General features: G+C 34.3%; 1 pseudogene; it reads left to right on the top strand.

The window, feature by feature from the left end:
* The first annotated feature begins 356 nt into the window (after nt 1-356).
* LOC109677357 (mitochondrial intermembrane space import and assembly protein 40 pseudogene) lies at nt 357-815 on the top strand (annotated as a pseudogene).
* Nucleotides 816-24844: the final 24029 nt, after the last annotated feature.

Raw genomic sequence — 24844 nt, forward strand, 5'->3', positions numbered from 1 at the left:
ATTTCCCCTTTCACTACTGTGCTGATTTGAAAGCTGTAGATATATTGATTAGGAGACACTTTGCTTCACTTTTTATCATGCAAAAATTTCTATTTTCTCTTTTTCAAATAATTGTGGATATTTTCCAAAACTTTAGATAAAAGGTCATAACAGGCTATAATATTTTGCTAAGACATTTTAAGTTATTTTTATCTATTAGACTTTCAGAAATATTGAAAATAGATCCTGGTTCCCCATGACAACCGTCTGGGTTCTACACAATTCAGAGAACCCAGATTAAAATGGATGATTTCTGGTATATCCACTACCGCTGCCACTGCCACTGCTTCTGCAAGATCAAAGCACAGGGGACAGCCATGCTCGGCTGCCAGCAGGAAGGAAAAGACCAAATCGTATTTGTGATCAAAGAAGACCACGAAACTCCCAGCAATGCAGAGCTGGTGACTGATAACCCCAACATTCCATATGAGGAACACAGATTGATACTGCCAACTGGAGACATTAGTTGGAACTGCCCATGCCTTGGGGGAACGGCCAGTGGACCCTGTGGGTCACAGTTCTGGAAGGCCTTCTTCTTCCACTATAGCACAGAGGATATCAAGGGATCAGACTGTGTAGACCAGTTCCGAGCCACGCAGGAGTGCATGCAGAAAAGCCCGGACCTCTATCCCCAAGAAGAGGAAGAGGAAGAAGAGAAAACACCGGTGGAATATGTTCAGAACACAGCTCCCACTGAGGCCACTCCATTCAAAGAACAGGGGTCAAGTGAAGGAAGGCCACAGACACTGGGCTCCAGTCCTTCCACTTCAGGGTGACATGGACCTTTGCACAATGCCTTTTAGTCACCTTCCAAGAAAGTGTCTTTCCCTCTTGTTCTGTGCACTGTAATGTATAAAATAACTTTTTGATGATCTGGATGTTGACCCCTTGCCATACACACTGAAAAAGAGAGTGTGTCCTACATAAATCTGTAGTGAATGTTGCTGCAACTTTTTGATTTTCTTGCTCAGTTTGTCCTGAATTTTACCTCCTTGAAATAATGTGCTGAATAGTCTCAACAGCTAAAAATCATTATCTAGGAATGTTTCTTGTGAGTTAGCTTATTTATTCTGACTGTATTCTATTGTATTACTTTCAGTAGATTTTATGCCTCTTTGGGAAATGAAATAGGATAAACATTTTTAAAGAGGCTAGAGTGGGGCCATTCTTGATAGAACAGACTCGTGGTCAGGTTTGTATTTCTCAAGAACTGTCTTGCTCTGGAGTGAGAGGCTGCCCTACTTCATTCCTCACATATTTGGCTTCCATGTTTGCATTGGGCTCTGGGATCCAGGTTTTCTATGTTTGCAAGGTGGAACTTGGACCCTTTGATTCCCAATCCTTTCTTAGTGAAGAAAAAGGCTGATTTTTGATATTTCTTGCTGTCCTGTTCCAGATACCCTTGTTTGGCTCCCATGTTCACATTGACTCTGTCTAGTCAGATGTAATATGAGAAGAGGGGACCTAATTGTTGCCAGAACAGCAGCCAAAGGGAAATAGTATGGATGAAACATTCACTTAAAAGGAAACATGATTTCTAACAGAAAAAAAAGGATGATTTCTAAGGTCTTTTCTAACTCTAACTAACATACTGTGTCTTTAGATCTATAATATAGTGTGTACACACATATGTGTATATATATATATATGCTGTATATTCTATTTGTGCAATATGTATGCTAATATATACAACATAACCTATCTGATACCATTTGTAGGAAATAAAACTAGTTGTGTTCAAAATAGACATGGCATTCAGCAGTAGCTCTACACTGAGATACTCAGCATATACTTAAACTTTTGTATGCTTTTCTTCATTTAGAATGCATGGACTTCACTTAGTTGTCCTCATTTTATTCTAGTCCTGAGTAGAGATCAGAATTCAGCTTTAACTGCATCAAAATGTGACATATTGCCACTCCTTTTTCACACACAATGACTAGAACATGATAGGCTGTAGGACAAAGTTTCAAAATATCTTCAGAGCAAAGAAAAATCACTCTCTACTGTTCCAGGCAGAGACTCAGATAGGTATTTACACAGCCAGAGATTTTTTTGTCATTTTTATTCTTGGGTGCCAAGGGAAAAGGAAGGATATGCTCAGGTAAAAAGAAAGATTTTATTTTCTTACTACAGTCTAATATATGTCTACTAGGCATTAAATTTCTGTCCCTAAAGTAACCTTATCCAATAAGTGACATAAAATAAACATCTAGTCCCACCAACACAGGTGTGATACAGCACTGTGGCTTGAAGGAGGCATTGTACAGAGCATTGTCAATATATGACCCAAAGTATATCACATTAGATAATATTAGACATTGTAAAACACCATTGTTGGTGCCAACACCACAGATCAAGTTTAAGCTTGTAAAGTTCATTCACTTTCTTTACTAACCCTTCAAATATACAAACTGAGGACAAACAAGAGTTTAAGAATAAGAATGATCATAATTCATGTTATTTACATTTTATGGAACTCATTAACTTAACTGCAATAACAACGTCTGGGCTACAGTTGCCTTAAATACCTATAATAAAGAGACAATTATTAAACATTATCTTTGCTGGAATTTAGAAAGAACCACATCTATAGACAAATATTTTTATCAACTCATTCAAAGTTACCAATAGCTCTCATCTGTATTCAGCATTTTTATTCTTTATGCCATTTATTCTCACAATTCCTGTGTATCTTCATTTTTCCTGACTGGTTTGGTCATTTAGAAGAAACTCAGACATCAATTGTAATTACTTTGACAGTGGTAAATAATACGTTTTTCTTTAGGAGGAGATTGTATGATGGGAAAAAGCAAAAACTAATGGTCATCACTCATTCTTCTGGGCTCATTAATCAAGTAGCCATTTATTTATAGGGGAAATAACATTTATTCAGTATCCCACAACTATGTACTTTGCTTGTAATTGAAAAACTATGGAAAAATACTACTGTACATCATTATTAAGCTTGTCAGGGACTGCAGTGGCATTCCACTGATTATCAATCACAAATTCCTTTAACTCTGATTCCTCATCAAGCAGGTATTACATATACTTGGTGACAGTGAACTGCAAGTTTCCCACAACAGTGCTCCTGATCAAAGAGGGTGACATAACAGATGGTCAAGATGCCATGTGCACATCACACGTTTTCTCTCCTATATCTTTAGAAACCTGTATTATATCTTTAGAGACTTTCTAAGATCCAGTGTCTTTCCTGCTCTGATTCATCCAAGTCTGTGACTATAACAGAGATACGTGTTTATGAGTGATTCATCTATGTTTGTTCTTTCTTTTTGGAAGTAGGACCTTCCCTTAGACAAGATATGAAAGATGTGAAAAATAGGGAGATGCTGATTTGTACCTTTTAGAGGTGAGCCCATTCAGTTAATCTGTAGTTTTCCTGATTGCCATGTCAAAAGGAAATACTCTGAACATAGAGCAAAAATGTTGAGTCCCTAAAGATATGCCCTGAAAATACCCCAAACAATCCTTTTGAATTGTGTACATTTATTTAGATGTTGTCCACATTCATACAGATTTTACAACTGGTGCAACCTGTGGGTAATCTAATCTTGTATGTAGGAAGATACGTGAGGGACAAGAGGACCAGAGTTATGCTAGTGTATTTTTTCCAGAGACATTCTGTATCATTCACTTCATTATAATCTTATTTTTTATTCTCAAGATAGTGTAAAAAGTCATTTAGCCAGTCAACATTTATTAAGTGCTAAATATGAAAGGCTGTTCATAGTTCTGATGATATTCATCAGTGAAAAAGTGAGATGACATTTTGTAGCCTATGGACCTTATTTTCTAGCCAGAGATCAATGATAAACAAATACAAATATAAACATATAGATATCTCTCATTCTCTCTGAACTTCTCAAATATTTGCAAAATTATTCCATGAATCCAGCATATTCTTGTTATAGTTCTCTAACTAAGGTAAGCTCAAATTCTAGTGTCAGCTAACACATCTCCAAGGACTTCTGTGCTTTGGTAAATATTTATACTCAATAGTGTCACAGGATTCCATATTTCTGATAATCAATTATTTATGTGAGTACTTATAGATATGCCATGATCATCTATTTCTACAATGATACTGATGGGCCTACAACTCCAGAGATATTGTGGAATCCATACAATAATAGTTGACTGTGCAGAGTAAAAAAAGTACAGAAAATGTATATAATAATTCCATGACAAATTCTAACTAAGAGGAGACTTACAAATCAATACATAATCACCTTAAAAAGATACACAATCATTTGCTTAATAACAATAGGAACTTAAACTAAATGCTTTCATTTTATTTACCAGAAAAATTCTAAAATCTCAACCTAAAAGCCAGTCGAAAATAATGAAAAATTACATATTGCTGAACTATGCTTCTCAAAATACTGACTTATTATTCTTTAATTTGACTTAATAATTTAAACACTTTTTATTTAAAAGTGTTATGGTAGATCGCTGGGCAAATAAAATTTAGAAGTGCTACTTCAGCTAGCAGGAACATAAAAAATAGAAACAGCAAATGAAATGAACATTGTTCTCTATGAAAAGCATGAAGTGCCATATCATGGTACAAAATGCTAGGGAAGTGAAGAATGAGTGAATCCTTTCTGGTGGCTTTAATGAAAAAGGTAAAATTTGAGTTACACTGTGATATTGATAGTGATCATCAATTAGCTTTTCTACAACTAATTTTCTATTGACTTGTAACAAATTATCCCAAACACAATGTCTTAAAACTACATATATTTTTATCTGCTCATTTTTGTGGGGTAGTATATAGAGAAGGTCCACCTGAGCTGTCTGCTGAGGGTCCACATGTGTGCAGACAGGATGTTGGCTGGGCTCATTCTCATCTGAGGTTCACCTGGAAAAGGATCCAGTCCCAAGCTCACTGAGTTGTTGGCAGAACGCATTTGCTTCTGGTTGCGTGCTTGAGAGAACAACTGTTTTCTGTTGTGGTCATATGTAGTTCCTTGTTATGAATTCTCTATTATGGCTGCTTCTATTAAATCCTTGCTTAAGTATTATGTAATGCAATATAATCATAGGCGTACCTTCTCACCTTGTCTGCATAGTCTACTTATTAGAAGTAATGTCTAGTCTTCACCAAAGGCAGGGAATCACTATGGTTCACATTAGGATCTATATAACAGTAACAAACAACTGAAAAAAAGTTTAACTTATAATGAACTTTATTTATTGCTTATATTGCATATCAGTGGCTGCAATTCTTGCTATGATGCTATCATACAAATATCATCTCAAAACTCAGGTTGAAAAGCAGGACTTTTTGGAAGATTCCATTTGTGTCATATAAGAAAAAGAGCAAGAAATCTGAGAATAAATCTTTTGGCTCCTGTTACAACTGCTCACAAGAGGTGTATGAGCTCATTTGCATACCATCCCTTAGAAAAGTATCACGTGAAGGGAAGAGCAACCATTTGGAGAGCAACCTACTGAACTTTAGAATGAGGATACTGTGGAATATTATAGAGCATTCAAAAAAGTGGTAATTTATGGAGCATGTATATCTATACATGCATATGTACATATGTAAGTATATATTATATTTCAATGTTTTCATTTGGAAGAAACCTATATGGTATAAATTTAGAATTGTGGTCTTCTTGAGCTTTTTGAAAACTTTTAATAGTCTGCAGTCTTACATTGTAATTGACCCTTCCATACTACCTATCAAGTACTAAGTTAAGAAAACCAACATCTCTGAGTGAGATAAGCCAAAATCAAAACCAAATATCACATTTTCTCACTCATTTCTGAAACACAGACCTAAGAATATAATGATGATGATGGTGATGGTCATGAATGTAAAAAGGAGATGGTCTGTGGGTTGATCAAATGGAAGTGGAAGAGACATGTAAAAGATGCCAAAAGAGGAAGAGGTTTGAAGTACACTACATGTATATGTTTAAAGGGAGCATAATGAAACCCACCAAACACTATAGAAATGGGAAAGGGGAGAAATTCAAATGTAATTTGTTCAAAATATACGATACACATATATGGAATTTGCACAATGAAACTCTTAATTAATTAATGTCTACCAATTCAAATATAATAAAATTATTTTTAAAAACCTGCATATCCTGAAGAAGACACTTTCAGTATTTTGTATGTAAGTACTACCTACTTGACCAACTGTAAATCTTACTTCATATTGGAATGTTTGTTCATCATTTGCTTTTTCTAGAGTTTAAAATTTTGTTATAGGGTAAAGTTTTACTTAAAGTAATAAGATGTTTAGTGTAATTTTATTTGAATATTTTATAAATGTACTACAATCAAAACAAAAATGGAGATAACGGGATAAGAAATAAAATTAAACTTAGACATGAACCAACTATCACAGTAATCAATTGTGAAAGATATGATCAAAGTTAAAAATTGTGTGGAATGTATTTAAAAGGAACACTTAAATTATTTCATTGGCATTTTTAGGGGTAGATACAGTTTATAATCTGTTTGATGATATGAATCAGTAGTATATTTATTCACTTATTCAAAAATATTTATTGAGTATCTAGAATATTTCCAGGATGCTGTAGTCCATAGAAAAAGGACATTTTAAAGCATTTAAAAATTTGCAGCACTTAAAATTTAGTGGTTGATTACAATAAGTGTTCCATACAGAATATGTTATATAATGTTAATTTATATGAAAAACATAACATGCAAAGAGGATATGAGAAGGTGAAGATAGGTGAAATTTTACAAAAGAGTACATATAAAAGAACTTACTACAGGTATGAAATATAGGTAATGAATAAGGTGATAGAAGGGAACTTTAAGACATCCAGGGAAAGGGAATATAATGCAGAAGGTCCAGAAAGCTACAAGTAGAAAATCAGCAGGTGATCATAGACCCAAATGATATTCAGTGTATTGGTGCCTTTGAGGTTAAAAAAAATACTTGTTTGTTTGGAAAAAAATACAACTGGAAGTAACACACGAGAAGTTATAAAAATAGGGAAGAAATTGAGCATATTTTACAATACACAAAGTTTAAAAAATGTATTAAGATATATACAAGAAAACAAAAATATTTGGACTTTTAAAACAAACCCTACCAGGTAAAGAATCATACATTCCAGGCCTGGATATAGATCCTTTTCTCACCAGCAATAGAAGCTTGTGTAAATAACTTGATGGAAGTAAACTAGTCACTGATCATCATTTTTTTTTATTATTGTGCTCGGTGGGGGTATATTGTGGCATTTACAAAAGTTCTTACAATATATCAAACATATCATACTTGAATTCATACTCTCCATCATTCTACTTTATTCTACCCTTCCCATTTCCTGGAATAGTTTCAACAGGTCTTGTTTTTCTATTTACATACATGTGTACACAGTATTTGCACTATATTCACCTTTCTACACCCTTTCCCCACATTCTCCATCCTCCTGCTAGTACCAACCCTGAGAATGGACCTGCTCTGCCTACTGCTCTCTGATTTTGTAAAACAAAAAAAAAATGACATTTTTGTTTGTTTAAGGTAGCTATACAGGTTGTTTCCTTGTGATATTTCCATGTATATGGGTATTATAGCCAGAATTGTTTCATCTCCACTATTTTTGTCCTAACTACCATAGTTCCTTTCTTATGGTGATTTCAGTAGGTTTAAAAGTTCTATATTTATTCTCGTATAGGGAATACCTCAACCATACTCACCTTCTTAACTTCCTTCTTTTACCCTCTCTCTCTTTTATATGACCATTTCTTAGCATGGCCTATTTTACATAATATTGCTGTATTTGTGTTAGGTCTGTATTCTACATATGAGAGAAGCCATGTGACCTTTGACTTTCTGAACCTGGCTAATTTGACTTAAGAGGATGTTCTTCAGTTCCAATAATTTATTAGCAAAGGACAAAATTTCATTCTTCTCTGTTGCAGAATAAAATTCCATTGTATATAATACGACATTTTTTAATCCACTTATCAATATTGGAGCATCTTGGCTGTTTCCATAGATTAGTTTTGTGAATAATGCTGCAACAAACATGGGTGTATAGGTGCCTTTATTGTCACTCACTGCTGAATTGTCACAAACCTTTAAAGGTGAACTAATAACAACACTCCTCAAACTTTTCATGAAATCGAAAGGGAAGGAACACTGTCAAACTCATTCCATGAATGCAGTATTACATTCATCCCTAAACTGGACAATGACACAGTAAAAAACATTATAGGTCCAATCTCTTTAATGAACATAAATCCCAAAATCCTTGATAAAATATTAGCAAACCTGAATTCAACAGCACATCAAAAAGACCATACACCATGATCGAGTCAGTTTCAGGCCCAGGATGTAGAAGTGATTCAACATACACAAGTCATTAAATGTAATACAGCATGTTAACAGAAGAAAAGACAAAATATACGTGATAATATAAAAAGATGCATAAAAAAACCTTATAAAATTCAACATCTTTTCATGATAAAGGCTCTGATGAAACTAGGATTGGTGCAATGTACCTCAACATAGTAGAAGTTAAAATATCCCTGTTTGCAAATCATATACCTAAAAGACCCAGAAAACTCCACAAAAATATACTAGATATCCTAAACAGCTTCAGCAAAGTAGCAGAATATAAAATCAATTTACAAAAATCAGTAGCTTTTCTATATACCAACAAGGACACACTGTGAAAGCATATAAGAAAATAATATGGCTTCAAAAAATCAAATACCTGGAAGTAAACTTAACAAAGGCTTTAAAATATCTCTATAAATAAAACTATAAACCATTGAAGAAAAAACTCAAAGAAGACTACAGAATGTGGAAATATTCCCCATGCTCATGAATTGGTAGAGTTGATATTGTGAAAATAGCTATATTAACAAAAGGAATCTATGTGTTCAATGCAATCACCAACAAAATTTCAATGACATTCATCACAGATCTTAAAGTTCATTTGGAAGCACAAAACACCAAATACTGAGTAAAATGTGCAATGCTGGAGTTTTCACAGTACCCAACTTCAAGCTATATTAAGAGCCATAGCAATAAAAACAGCATGGTACTGGCACAAAAACAGATATGAAAACCAGTGGAACAGAATAGAGGACCCAGATATGAATCTACACAGCTATGCCCACCTCATTTTTGACAAAGGTGCCAAAAACATACGATGGAGAATAGATAGTATCCCAACAAATGTTGCTTGAAAAAGTGGTTATTGAAACTGAAGCTAGATCCATGTCTTTCACCCTGTACAAGTATCAACTCATAGTGGATTAAAGACCTTAATATAACATCTTAAACTTTGAAGCTAGTGTATGAAACAGCAGGGAATACACTGGAATTAATAGGCATGGGCAATGCCTTCCTAAGTAGAACTCAAATGGCTCAGCAACTAAAAGAAACTATAGACAAAAGGGACTATGTGAAATTAAAAAGCTTCTGCACAACAAATGAAATGGGCACCAGATTGAAGAGTCAGCCCACAGAATGGGAGAAAATCTTTGTCAGATATACATATGACAAGAAATTAATAATCAGAATATACATGGAGCTCAAAAAACTAAACTCCCATATAATCAAGGACTCAATGAAGAAATGGGCAAATTAAACTAACAAAGCTTTTTCATTATTTCTTTATTTGAAAGTTATAGGGGTGAGTAGAGGTATCAATAATCTCAAAGAAATGAACTTGTGAAAGTTCAATGTGGTTTCTTTATGATTTCATAAATAACACTTTTATTCTGTTAAAACTTAGTTCCTTCAAAGTAGAAAAGGAGCCTCCAGTGTAAAGTCTTTCTTCATTATCCTCTATGTGATTGATAATAGCTTGTGTTTGATTTTTCTGCTTATTTAGGATAATCATAGTACATTGTGATATTTACCAGTTTAGATATACTGTATAGTTTAATTTTGTCACTTGAATTGGACCGATTTTACACAAATGAAGACACAACTCAGAGAATTTACCTGGAGATTGCCAAGTTTTATATATGTTATACATAATATCTATCTATATATATAAAACTCTGCATATATACATGTATACTTTATATTGTCATCTGTATTTCTATGTCTCTATCTTCAGTTCTTTGTATTAGTGCATATTAACTGTGATATGTGTGTTTCACTGTTTTATTTCCTAAATGCATATAATTTACAATTCATTTTTATAGTGATCTTGTCTTCTCTCATATTGCAATGTTTATATTAAAGTTAATGACAACAAAGAAATTTTTTCATTGTAGGATAATTATAGGTTTGGTAGAAGAAACTCTATTAAAATCTTATCAAACCTGTAGCCAAACTTATTTTTAGAGGTTCTACCAATTTACACTGCTGACAAAAGTGTGTGAGTGTCCCTTTCACTGTATCCTCACAAACAATGAGCCTTTGGTTTCATTAAAAACTTTGTCATTTTTGGAGGTGAAAAAAGTAACACTGTAATTATATTAAGATAATGAGAATGAATGATGATTCAGTCCATTCAAACTATGAATGCACTTCTGATAGAAATGGTAAAATCATGTTATTATACTGTGCTAATAAAAGCTTTTATACATAAGAGTAAGAGAAAAGTTCTAAATTTCTTTAGCAGAGATAATTTAAACAAGATTTGAGTAATTATGGAGGACTTACAAGAAGAAATATATCAAACTGGAATTTAAAAATCCACATATATAAATCAGAAAGCTAGTTTATATACTGTGTAAAAACAAAACATACACAGAAACATTCCTTAACACCTACATGACACAACAAATTGGAAAGAAGCTACCACTAGATATAAATTATATTGTATATGTGAAAATTATAATTAAGATATTAAGTTTTTTGGTGTCAGCACTCAAAAGGTTCAACTAAGCTGGAGGGTAGAATCAGTACAGCAATGAATAAATATAATGCACCAAAATGGATAAAACTAGAGGATATTATTTTAAAGGTAATGTCAGTGTAGTGAAGAGACTCCAGTTCACAATATAATTTATGAATAACTAGAAAGGAGTTTAACAACTTCAAACACAAATTTAGGATGAGACAGAAATGCTCATTACCCTCATTTAATCAATACATAATGTAAAAATACATTGAAATATCACACTGTACCTCACTGTTCCTTCTTTGTTTAACCTACAGTGGTAAAGGAATATACTAAGGTTGCCAGGGGATGAAAACATTTCCTGTTATCCAAGAGTAAGGGTTCATATTTTGTGCCAAATGGCAGTAATTAGATGATCCATACCACAGCATAAATTAAAAGTTCCTTGAATAAGATATCAAAATATAAATCACTTCCAAACCAAATGATTCAGCACCCCAAGTGTATGTTTGCTATTTGATTCTAAGTAGGTTGTGGCAAATCTGGTGCAGTTAGATGGTAGAGTGAGAAATTTCTCTAGCATCCGTAAGGTCATTCTCCAATGTTCTCCAATTCCATCCATTTATCAGCAAATGATAGCATTTCATTTTTCATGGCTGCATAAAATTCCATTGTGTATAAATACCACATTTTCTTGATCCATTCATCAGTACCATGGGGCATCTTGGCTGTTTCCATAACTTGGTTATTGTGAATAGTGCTGCAATAAACATGGGTGTGCAGGTGCCTCTAGAGTAACCTGTGTAAAAGTCTTTTGGGTATATACCGAAGAGTGGTATTGCTGGATCGTATGGTAGATCAATGTTTAGCTTTTTAAGTAGCCTCCAAATTTTTTTCCAGAGTGGTTGTACTAGTTTACATTCCACCCGCAGTGTAAGATGGTTCCTTTTCCCCCAAATCCTAGCCAACACTTGCTGTTGGTGGTGTTGCTAATGATGGCTATTCTAACAGAGGTGAGGTGGAATCTTAGTGTGGCTTTAATTTGTATTTCCTTTATTGCTAGAGATGGTGAGCATTTTTTCATGTGTTTTTTGGTCATTTGAATTTCTTCTTTTGAGAAAGTTCTGTTTAGTTCACTTGCCCATTTCTTTATTGGTTCATTAATTTTTGGAGAATTTAGTTTTTTATGTTCCCTATATATTCTGGTTATCAGTCCTTTTCTGATGTGTAGCTGGCAAGTATGTTCTCCCACTCTGTGGGTGGTCTCTTCAGTTTAGAGACCATTTCTTTTGTTGAGCAGAAACTTTTTAGTTTTATGAGATCCCATTTATCTATGCTATCTCTTAGTTGCTGTGCTTCTGGGGTTCCAATGAGAAACTCCTTGCCTATACCTACTAATTCCAGAGTATTTCCTACTCTTTCCTGTATTAACTTTAGAGTTTGGGGTCTGATATTAAGATCGTTGATCCATTTTGAGTTAATATTGGTATAGGGTAATATACATGGATCTAGTTTCAGTTTTTTGCAGACTGCTATCCAGTTTTCCCAGCAGTTTTTGTTGAAGAAGCTGTCTTTTCTCCATCGCAAATTTTTAACACCTTTGTCAAAGACAAGTTGGTTATAGTTGTGTGGCTTCATATCTGGGTCCTCTATTCTGTTCCACTGGTCTTCATGTCTGTTTTTGTGCCAGTACCATGCTGTTTTCATTGTTATTGCTTTGTAATATAGTTTTAAGTTGGGTATTGTGATACCTCCAGCGTTGTTCTTTTTACTGAGTACTGCCTTGGCTATTTGTGGCCTCTTGTGTTTCCATATAAATTTAACGGTAGATTTTTCAATCTCTTTAATGAATGTCATTGGAATTTTGATGGGAATTGCATTAAACATGTAGATTACTTTTGAGAGTATAGACATTTTTACTAAGTTGATTCTACCAATCCATGAGCATGGGAGATCTCTCCACTATCTATAGTCTGTATCAATCACTTTCTTCAGAGGTTTATCGAATTCCTTATAGAGGTCATTCACATCCGTTGGTAAGTTTACACCTAGGTATTTGATATTTTTTGAGGCTATTAAATGGTATTATTTTCATATATTCTTTCCCAGTTTGTTCCTGCTACCTTGCTATAGCTATTGATGGTTTTTAGGAGTTTTTGAGTAGAGTTTTTTGGGTTTTTAAGGTTTAGGATCATATCATCTGCAAACAGGGATATTTTGACAGTTTTTTACCTATTTATATTCCTTTTACTCCTTCTTCTTGCCTAATTGCTCTGGCTAGGAATTCCAGTACTATGTTGAATAGGAGTGGAGATAGTGGGCATCCTTGTCTAGTTCCTGATTTTAGAAGGAATGGTTTCAGTTTTTCTCCATTAAGTATAATGCTGGCTGTAGGTTTGTCATATATAGCTTTTATAATGTTGAGGAACTTTCCTTCTATTCCTAGTTTTCTTACAGCTTTTATCATGAAATGGTGTTGGATCTTATCAAAGGCTTTTTCTGCATCTATTGAGATGATCAAGTGGTCTTTGCTTCTGTTATTGTGGTTTATTGCGAATATTGATTTTCTTATGTTGAACCATGCCTGCTTCCCTGGGATGAAACCTACTTGGTCGTGGTGAGTAATCTTTTTGATATGTTGTTGAATTCAGTTTGCCATTATTTTGTTGAGTATTTTTGCATCAATGCTCATTAAAGAGATTGGCCTACAGTTCTCTTTTTTGGAAGTGTCTTTATCTGGTTTTGGGATAAGTGTAATACTGGCTTCATGGAACAGTTTAAAGAGGGTTGGTATCAGTTCTTCTTTAAAGGTCAGATAGAATTCAGCAGAGAACCCATCAGGTCCTGGACTTTTCTTTTTGGGGAGACTCTTGACTGTTACTTCAAATTCATTTTGTGGTATAGATCTATTCAGTTTATTAATATCCTCTTGGTTCAGTTTTGGATGGTCATATGTATCTTGAAATCTGTCTACTTCTTTAAGATTTTTCAATTTATTTGAATATAGGTTCTAAAAGTAGTCTCTGATGATTTCCTGGATATATTATATGGTGTTTGTTGTAATCTCCCCTTTTGCATTCCTGATTCTACTAATTTGGGTATTTTCTCTCCTCATTTTAGTCAGGTTTGCCAGGAGCCTATCGATCTTGTTTATTTTTTCAAAGAACCAACTTTTTGTTTCATTAATTCTTTGTATGGTTCTTTTGGTTTCTATTTCATTGATTTCAGCTCTTATTTTTGTTATTTCTCTCCTGTTTGTTTTGGGATTTGCTTGTTCTTGTTTTTCTAGGAGTTTGAGATGTATCATTAGGTCATTGATTTGGGATCTTTCAGTCTTTTTAATATATGCACTCATGGCTATAAATTTTCCTATCAGGACTGCCTTAGCTGTGTCCCATAGGTTCCGGTAGGTTATGTTTTCATTTTCTTGACTTCTAGGAACTTTTTAATTTCCTCTTTTATTTCATCAATGACCCATTATTCATTAAGCAATGAGTTATTCAGTTTCCAGCTGTTTGCATGTTTTTTGTCTTTACTTCTGTTGTTGAGTTCTACTTTTATTGCATTGTGATCAGATAGAATGCATGGCATAATTTCTCTTTTCTTATATATGCTGAGGCTTGCTTTGTGCTCTAGGATATGATCTATTTTGGAGAAGGTTCCATGGACTGCTGAGAAGAAGGTATATTGTGTAGAAGTTGGATGAAATGTTCTGTAGACATCAAGTAGGCCCATTTGATCTATTGTATATTTTATTTTTTTTAATTTTATTGATTAATTAATTAATTTATTGTTTTATTATTCATATGTGCATACAATGCTTGGGTCATATCTCCCCCCTGCCCCCACCCCCTCCCTTACCGCCAGTCCAACCCCTCCCTCTCTCCCCCACCCCCTCAATACCCAGCAGAAACTATTTTAACCTTATCTATAATTTTGTTGAAGACAAAGTATAAGCAATAATAGGAAGGAACAAGTGATTTTGCTAGTTGAGATAAGGATGGCTATACAGGGAGTTGACTCTCATTAATTTCCTGTACATGTGTGTTACCTTCTAGGTTAATTCTTTTTGATCTAATCTTTTCTCTAGTTCCTGGTCCCCTTTTCCTATTGGACTCAGTTCTTTTTAAGTTACCTGCTTTAGATTCTCTGTGTTAAGGGCAACAAATGCTAGCTAATTTTTAGGTGTCTTACCTATCCTCACCCCTCCCTTGTGTGCTCTGGCTCTTATTATGTGCTCAAAGTCCAATCCCCTTATTGTGTTTGCCCTTGATTTAATGTCCACATATGAGGGAAAACATATGATTTTTGGTCTTTTGTGCCAGGCTAACCTCACACAGAATGATGTTCTCCACTTCCATCCATTTATCAGCAAATGATAACATTTTGTTCTTCTTCATGGCTGCATAGAATTCCATTGTGTATAGATATACATTTTCTTAATCCATTAGTCAGTGGTTGGGCATCTTGGCTGTTTCCATAACTTGGCTATCGTGAATAGTGATGCAATAAATAAACATGGGTATGCAGGTGCCTCTAGAGTAACCTGTGTCATAGTCTTTTGGGTATATCTCCAAGAGTGGTATTGCTGGATCAAATGGTAGATCAATGTTTAGCTTTTTAAGTAGCCTCCAAATTTTTTTCCAGAGTGGTTGTACTAGTTTACATTCCTACCAAAAGTGTAAGAGGGTTCCTTTTTCCCCACATCCTCACCAACACCTGTTGTTGGTGGTGTTGTAAATGATGGCTATTCTAACAGGGGTGAGGTGGAATCTTAGTGTGGTTTTAATTTGCATTTCCTTTATTGCTAGAGATGGTAAGCATTTTTTTAATGTGTTTTTTGGCCATTTGAATTTCTTCTTTGGAGAAAGTTCTGTTTAGTTCACTTGCCCATATCTTTATTGGTTCATTAGTTTGGGGAGAATTTAGTTTTTTATGTTCCCTATATATTCTGGTTATCATTCCTTTGTCTGGTGTGAAGCTGGCAAATATTTTCTCCCACTCTGTGGGTGTTCTCTTCAGATTAGAGACCATTTCTTTTGATGAACAGAAGCTTTTTAGTTTTATGAGGTCCCATTTATCTATGCTATCTCTTAGTTGCTGTGTTGCTGGGGTTTCATTGAGAAAGTTCTTACCTATACCTACTAACTCCAGAGTATTTCCTACTCTTTCCTGTATCAACTTTAGAGTTTGGGGTCTTGTATTAAGATCTTTGATCAGTTTTGAGTTAATATTGTTATAGGGTGATATACATGGATCTAGTTTCAGTTTTTTTGCAGACTGCTAACCAGTTTTCCCAGCAATTTTTTTGAAGAAGCTCTCTTTTCTCCATCATATATTTTTAGCTCCTTTGTCAAGACAAGTTGGTTACAGTTGTGTGGCTTCATATCTGGGTCCTCTTTTCTGTTCTACTGGTCTTCATGTCTGTTTTTCTGCCAGTACCATGCTGTTTTTACAATTATTTCTTTGTAATGTAGTTTGAAGTCGGATATCGTGATACCTCCAACATTGTTCTTTTGACTGAGTATTGCCTTGGCTATTTGTGGGCTCTTGTGTTCCCATATAAATTTCTTGGTAGATTTTTCAATCTCTTAAATGAATGTCTTTGGAATTTTGATGGGAATTGCATTAGACATGTAGATTACTTTTGGGAGCATAGACATTTTTACTATGTTTATTCTATCTATCCATGAGCATGGGTGATCTCTCAACTTTCTATAGTCTTCCTCAATCTCTTTCATCAGAAGGTTATAGTTTTCTTGTAGAGGTCATTCACATCTTTTGTTAGGTTTACACCTAGGTATTTAATTTTTTTTGAGGCTATTGTAAATGGAATTGTTTTCATACATTCTTTTTCAGTTTGCTCATTATTAGTGTATAGAAATGATAATGATTTTTCTATGCTGATTTTGTATCCTGCTACCTTGCTGTAGCTGTTGATGGTGTCTTGAAGCTTCTCAGTAGAGTTTTTTGGGTCCTTAAGATATAGGATCTTGTTGTCTGCAAATAGGGATATTTTGACAGTTTCTTTACCTATTTGTATTCCTTTTATTCCTTCTTCTTGCCTAATTGCTCTGGCTAGGAATTCCAGTACTATGTTGTATAGGAGTGGAGATAGTGGGCATCCTTGTCTGGTTCCTGATTTTAGAGGGAATGGTTTCAGTTTTTCTCCGTTAAGTATAATGCTGGCTGTAGGTTTGTCATACATAGCTTTTATAATGTTGAAGTACTTTCCTTCTATTTCTAGTTTTCTTAGCGCTTTTATCATGAAATGGTGTTGGAGCTTATCAAAGGCTTTTTCTGCATCTATTGAGATGATCAGGTGGTTTTTGTCTTTGCTTCTGTTAATGTGGTTTATTACATTTATTAATTTTCATATGTTGGACCACCCCTGTATTCCTGGGATGAAGCCTACTTGGTCATGGTGAATAATCTTTTTGATGTGTTGTTGAATTTGGTTTGCCATTATTTTGTTGAGGATTTTTGCATCAATATTCATTAAGGAGATTGGCCTATAGTTCTCCTTTATTAGGTGTCTTTGCCTGGTTTTGGGATAAATGTAATACTGGCTTCATAAAATGTGTTTGGCAGTTTTCCTTCCCTTTCTATTTCATGGAACAGTTCAAGGAAGGTTGTTATCAGTTCTTCATTAAAGGTCTGAAAGAATTCAGCAGAGAACCCATCAGGTCCTGGACTTTTCTTTTTGGGGAGACTCTTCATTGCTGCTTCAATTTCATTTTGTGTTATAGATCTATTCAGGTGATTAATTTCCTCTTGGTTCCATTTTGGATGATCATATGTATCTAGAAATCTGTCCATTTCCTTAAGATTTTCAAATTTATTTAAATATAGATTCTTGAAGTAGTCTCTGATGATTTCCTGGACTTCCATGGTGTTTGTTGTTATCTCCCCTTTTGCATTCCTGATTCTACTAATTTTTGTATTTTCTCTTCTCATTTTAGTCAGGTTTGCCAGGGGTCTATTGACCTTGTTTATTTTTTCAAAGAACCAACTTTTTCTTTCATTAATTATTTGTATGGTTCTTTTGGTTTCTATTTTGTTGATTTCAGCTCTTATTTTTATTTTTTCTCTATTTGTTTTGGTATTTGCTTGTTCTTGTTTTTCTAGGAGTTTGAGATGTATCATTAGGTCATTGACTTGGGATCTTTCAGACTTCTTAATATGTGCACTCATGACTATAAACTTTTCTCTCAGGAGTGCCTTAGCTGTGTCCCATAGGTTCTGGTAGGTTGTGTTTTCATTTTCATTGACTTCCAGGAAGTTTTTAGTTTCCTCTTTTATTTCATCAATGATCCTTTGTTCATTAAGTAATAAGTAATTTAGTTTCCAGCTGTTTGAATGTTTTTTGTCTTTACTTTTTTTTTTCTTATATTTGCTGAGGCTCGCTTTGTGCCCTATGATATGATCTATTTTGGAGAAGGTTCCATGGGCTGCTGAGAAGAATGTATATTGTGTAGAAGTTGAATGAAATGTTCTGTAGACATCAAGTAGGTCCATTTGATTTATTGTATATTTTAGATCTTGGATTTCTTTATTGATTTTTTATTTGGATGACCTATCTATTGATGATAATGGGGTGTTAAAGTCTCCCACATCCACTGTGTTGGAGTTATTACAGTCTTTTAGGTCGTTCAAGGTATGTTTGATGAAATTGGGTGCGTTGACATTGGGTGCATACATGTTGATAATTATTATTTCCTTTTGGTCTATTTCCCCTTTTATTAGTATGGTGTTTATACAGTGCTTCTATGTTTTCCTTTATTTCTCTCTTGCTTTTTCAAATTCTCTATTTTTGTTGTCTTGTAATTTCTTGAGTGTCTCCTGTACAATTTTTGACCATATCCAGTGTCATCTGTATAAAATTCTCATTGAGTACCTGTAGTATGTTTTCTTTTAAATTATCCTTGTGGGCTTCTTTGGGTTCTTTGGCATAGTTTAACTTCATTTTGTTGGGGTCTGGATCTGAGTATCTGTTTTCTTCATTTCCCTCTGGATCCTGTACAAATTTTTTGTTGTGGGGAAAATGGTTTCCCTGTTTTTTCTGTCTTGCTGTCATTGCCCTTGGTGTTGTTACTGTTCCTGTACTGTGTGCAATTAAGTATTTTCTATCTTGTATTAATAACAATGGTCATATTTAAAATGGAAGGGTGAGAGGAGATGTCAAGCAAAGAAGTTAAAGAAAAAGGAAAAACAAATAAACAGACAAGTAGGAAAAAACAAAGCAAAGAATCAAACCAAAAAGTTTCAATGATATAAACAGGGATCATTAGTGTATGAATTGACAATAAGCTGAGCAGGAATTAGAGAGACAGAGAGAGGATTGAAAATATAAAAGAAAAAGAATAAAGATAAAAATAAAAGTAAACAATAAGTAAATGAAAGAATATATATATAAAAATAAAAGAAAATAAAACAATATGAAAAATAGAAAATAAAAAAAACCCTCCAAGTTCAAATGCAATGAAGTTTCAATCTTAATAATTTTGGTGTCCATCTCAGCCTCCAATCCTGCAGATGAAGCCTCAGATGTTGTTCTGTCATTGTCTCTTCAAAGGGGACACATAAAGTAGAACAAAACTGCACACACACACACACACAAAAACCCCACAAAGTGTCCCAAGTTCAAATGTAATACAGTTTCAGTAAGTTTTTCAGCATGCAAGTGTAATTCAGTTGTTTTCTCATCAAAGGTAGGGAGAGAGAAAAAAAAGAGTCTGGAGACAGGTCTGCGAATGGCTATCTGCAGCTGTGGCTTGTCTGCCCACTGCTGTCAGCCTGCTGTAGCTGGAGGTGTTATTTATGCAGATCTCTGTGATGAGCTTAACACTCACCTAGCCCTGCAGGCTTTGTGTACTCAGAGTTCTCCTGTGCTGAGCCACTGCTACAAGCTTTCCCCTTTCCAAGCATGCTGGGGGAGGTGACATTGCACCAGTTTCTCTGGCCTGTGTGTTTGTTTGCAGCTCACGTGGGAAGTAGGTCTTTCCCCTTCTTCTGTGGAGTTTTCCTCCCTCTGCCACTCTCACAAGCTTTTCTGCTCTTGGCTTCTGGGCACGCATCCCCGCTCCTGCCACAGCCTCTCTGGCCAGGCCCGACTTGTTAATTTACAGTTCCTGGAAGGAGTCCCCTCCTCCCTCTTCAGTGCTCAGGGTGCCCCACCCTCTTTGCAATGTGTCTTTATTGTTCTTATTGCTTACTACTCAGTTTCTTTTTTTTCCTGGGGTGGAGGTCAGTCTTCCCAGGGGGTTCTGCTGTTTTGGCCTAGGGTTGTCTGTGGGAGTACCACATACCACGTAGCTCACCTTGTCTTCCCAAGCTGTCTGGGGGCGGGTGACTGGTGGCCCGGGGGCCCTCCTGGTTTCTCCGTTTAACATGAAGTGGAAATTCTCTTCGCCGGCTGGAGGTGTGGAGGGGTCAAAGTTTTGCCTCTTCTCAGTGTTTTTGCCTGCAGAGTGTGTCTCCAGTGTCTCTCCAAGATTTCACTATAGGAGGCATGCTTTCTGCTTCCTCCCTCAAGCTGCCATCTTGGAATTCCTCTCTATTATATATTTTAGATCTAGGATTTCTTTATTGTTTTTTTGTTTAGACATTAGATAGGATGACCTATCTATTGATGATAATGGGGTGTTAAAGTCTCCCACAACCATTATGTTTAAGTTAATATATGCTTTTAGGTCCTTCAGGGTATGTTTGATGAAATTGGGTGCATTACATTGGGTGCATATAGGTTGGTAATTTTTATTTCCTTTTGGTATATTTTCCTTTTTATTAGTATGGAATGTCCTTCTTTATCTCATTTGATCAATGTAGGTTTGAAGACTACTTTGTCAGAGATAAGTATTGCTACTCCTGCCTGTTTTGGGGGGCCATTGGCTTGGTAAATCTTCCAGCCTTTCATCCTAAGCCTATGCTTATTTCTGTTGGTGAGATGGGTCTCTTGTAAGAAACAAATTGTTGGATCTTCCTTTTTAATCCATTTCTTCAAATGTTGGCTTTTGATTGGGGAATTAAGTCCATTAACATTAAGGTTAGTACTGATGGGTATGTGGTGATTTTTGTAATTTAGTTGTCTTAGTTGTTGGAAGGTTTGACTTGTGTACCTAAGTTGAGTTTACTCTTTCTTGCTTTTTGTTCTCCTGTAGTTTGGTGCTGCCTGCCCTTTCATGGTTATGTTGGGTTTCACTTTCTGTGTGCAGAATCCCTTGAAGAATCTTTTGTAGTGGTGGCTTTGTGGTCACATATTGTTTTAGTTTCTGCTTATCATGGAAGACTTTTATTGCTCCATCTGTTTTGAATGCTAGTTTTGCTGGGTAGAGTATCCTAGGGTTGAAGTGATTTTCATTCAGTGCCTGGAAGATCTCACCCCAAGCTCTTCTTGCTTTTAATGTTTCTGTTGAGATGTCTGCTGTGATTTTGATGGGGTTTACCTTTGTATGTTACTTGTTTTTTCTCTCTTACAGCCTTCAATATTCTTTCTCTAGTTTCTGTACTTGTTGTTTTAATTTTCTGTTATTATTTTGTTGAATATATTATGCATTCCTTTTGCTTGCACCTCTTCTCCTTCTTCAATGACCATGATTCTCAGGATTGGTCTTTTGATGGAGTCAGTGAGTTCTTGCATTTTCTTTCCACAAGTCTTGAGTTGTTTAACTAATATTTCTTTGGTTTTTCCATTAATTAGCATTTCATCTTTGAGTTCTGAGATTCTGTCTTCTGTTTGTTCTATTCTACTGGATTGGCCTTCCATTTTGTTTTGCAATTCTGTTTCCTTCTTTTTCCTGAGGTTTTCCATATGCTGAGTTGCTTCCTCTTTAATGTTGTCTATTTTTGTCCTTAGTTCATTTATCTCTTTATTAATTGTGTTCTTTGTTTTACTTTGGTGTTTATACAGTGCTTCTATGGTTTCTTTTATTTCTTTTTGTGCTTTTTCAAATTCTCTATTTTTGTTGTCTTGGAATTTCTTGAGTGTCTCCTGTACATTTTGGTTGACCATATCCAGTATCATTTCTATAAAATTTTCATTGATTACCTGTAGTATTTCTTCTTTTAGATTGTTCTTGTGGGCTTCATTGGGTTCTTTGGCATAGTTTATCTTCATTTTGTTGGAGTTTGGATCTATTTTTTTATTTCCCTCTGGTTCCTGTGATAATTTTTTCCTGTGGGGAAACTGGTTTCCATTTTTTCTGTTTTCTTTTCATTGCCATTGGTGTTGTTATTTTCCTGTATTGTGTGCAATTAAGTATTTTCTAGCTGTAATAATAACTATGGTGATATTTAGAATGGAAGGATGAGAGGAGATGGAAAACAAAGAGGTTAAAGAAAAAGTGAAAAACAAATAAACAAGTAGAAAAAAACAAAACAAACAAACAAAAGTTTCAAAGATATAAACAGGGAGAGATAGTGTACTAATCAACTGTAAGCTGAATAGGCATTAGAGGGACAGAGAGAGGATTGAAAAATAAATAAATAATGAAAAAAAAATTTAAAAAAAACTCTAAGTTCAAATTCAATAAAGTTCCAGTCCAATCCTGGAGATGGTGTCTTAGAAGTAGGTCTGTCATTGTCTCATCAAAAGGGAAAAAAAAAACTATAAAAAACAAAACAACACTAAACAAAAAAAAACACCACAAAGTGTCCCAAGTTCAAATGCAATACCGTTTCAGTAAGTTTTTCAGCATGTAGTTGTAGTTCGGTTGTTGTCTCATCAAAGAAGGGAAGAAAAAAAGAGTCTGGGCACAGTTCTGTGAAAGGCTATCTAGTAAGGTCACTATTATTACCCAAATATAGTATTAAATTATTCATTATAAATCCAACATGTGGTGTTTTAATAAACTGTTAAGAGAATTTTAGAAATAACAGTCATAGAGATATCTATATGTATATCATGTTCACCATAACAACCAAAGTCAAAAAGGAAGAATACTAAAATATTGATCAGACATTGTTTGTCCATATTACTACAGAACTAGACAGGTATATTAGGAAAGGGTTCCTGTATGTAGCAAGGTAAGACATTATAAAAGAAAATATGTAAGGAACATTTAAAATATTATAATGAATTGAAAATTATCTGCTAAAGAGTATACATTTATTTAGCCTTCTGCCTCTGGAAGAACTCTATGATTATATGTTAAGTATTAATTTAATTTGAAATTACAATGGTGACTTAAAAAAAGAAGCCTTGAATATTTCTAGTACTACTCAATCAGCAACATTTATTTAAAGATTCTTAGGTGAGGGTGTTTTGTTTTTGCATTTTAGTTCTCTGAGATATGAAATAGAAAAGAAAAAAAAAACACAAACTAGTTCTTGGTCTTAGGGAGCTGTGGTCTAGTTGCATAGAGAAATCATGCATTAAAATGCATGATTCCTTATAAATGAATACAAAAGTTCATGAAAATTAAGACACTGAAGATAAAATACCAAATGCTCATTAGAAAAAGACAGGTTTGAGTGAGATAAAGAAAAGTTTAATGAAAAATTTTTACCCTGCCTTCATTTCATTTACTGTTTTCTCTATTTTTGAGCTAAATTCATTATGCAATGAAACAGTGAGTTGGTTAAAACCTTTGAATATAAATATATATATATATATATATATATATTTATATATAATGCAGTCCAATACATTTTTGAATATATATATATATATATATATATATATAATGCAGTCCAATACATTTTTCATTGGCACACCTCAGTAACTGCTCCTTTACCTGCAGTTATAGCTAAATCCACAGTTCCATCACAGGAAGCTGATTGTTAAAATGGCAAGAATTTGACCATTGTTGTTTTATGGGATGTTCTCCAGAATTTGAGTATAGGGAAAATTAAGCAGAGTCCTATTCTAAAATGGATGACAATGGCCTCAACTACACAAGTGGCAGCAGGAATAGACCAAATGAGCAGATTCAAGAACAAGTGCACAAGGAACATGAAAACTCTTGTAGATCAATAGTATGTTCACAGTGAAGACTGAGAAACTGAGTTGTAATTGTATCATTTAGAAAGATTGGAAGCATAAGAAGTATGAAATATTTTGAGGGTGATAATGAGTTTTTTCAAACTTTCTTGAAATATTTATACTTGTAAATTCAAATGGAGGTAAGCACTAAGTAGCAAAACCTGAATATAAGATGAGGGAAAGAGCCTCAGATGCAGATTTAGACTTATAGGGACTTTTTGTAAAGATAGAAACCATTATGTCTTGAGTGAATTGAATCACTGATTACACTTTTGTATAGTTACTTGTTTACATTTATATCTACCTCATTAGTTCATGAGTTCTTCAAGGGTAGGATAAACTCATAATTTTTTAGTTTTTACTTTTTGCATGATGCCTGATCCATGGTAGATTCTTTATTTCCATTTCCTGAAAGATGTCTTTCTAGAATTTATTAAATGTAACTTCTGGTTAGATTAATGATAAGTATGGGCTGTACTGAATGTGCAGGCTGCTTTTTGAAAAGACAAAAGTAGATTTCACTTTATGTGTTATTTATAATTTCTACAAAATATATTGGGGATGTCTTTGTAGTGAATTCATTCATTTATAAACAACAATTTTGAGTAATTATTTGTAAGACACTATGCCAGGACAAAATTTTCTGATTCAAGTTTTGAAACTATATAAAAAGTAACAAAATTTATATTTCAGATGTTGGTAAAATAGACTTAAATAACTTACTTTATAAAGTCATTTTCTTACTTACAATATAGAAGTACTGATTCCTAATCCTTCATCGTCTCTATATAATTTCATTTTATAGGTGCTGAAGAATGAATGAATGAATGAATGAACTCTTTACAAGAGTGGTAGTCTCAAAATTAGGAAACCTCTCTAAATAAATTTATAAAGCTTATTGAATTGTTTCAGTTTTCTAGTCTGTGAATTTCTTCTGTGTAAAATGTATATGGATTAGCAATTCTATATTACCTTTAGATCTTGTACTTATCTT

The sequence above is a fragment of the Castor canadensis genome, chromosome 1 (assembly GCF_047511655.1).
Source record: "Castor canadensis chromosome 1, mCasCan1.hap1v2, whole genome shotgun sequence".
NCBI lineage: Eukaryota > Metazoa > Chordata > Mammalia > Rodentia > Castoridae > Castor > Castor canadensis.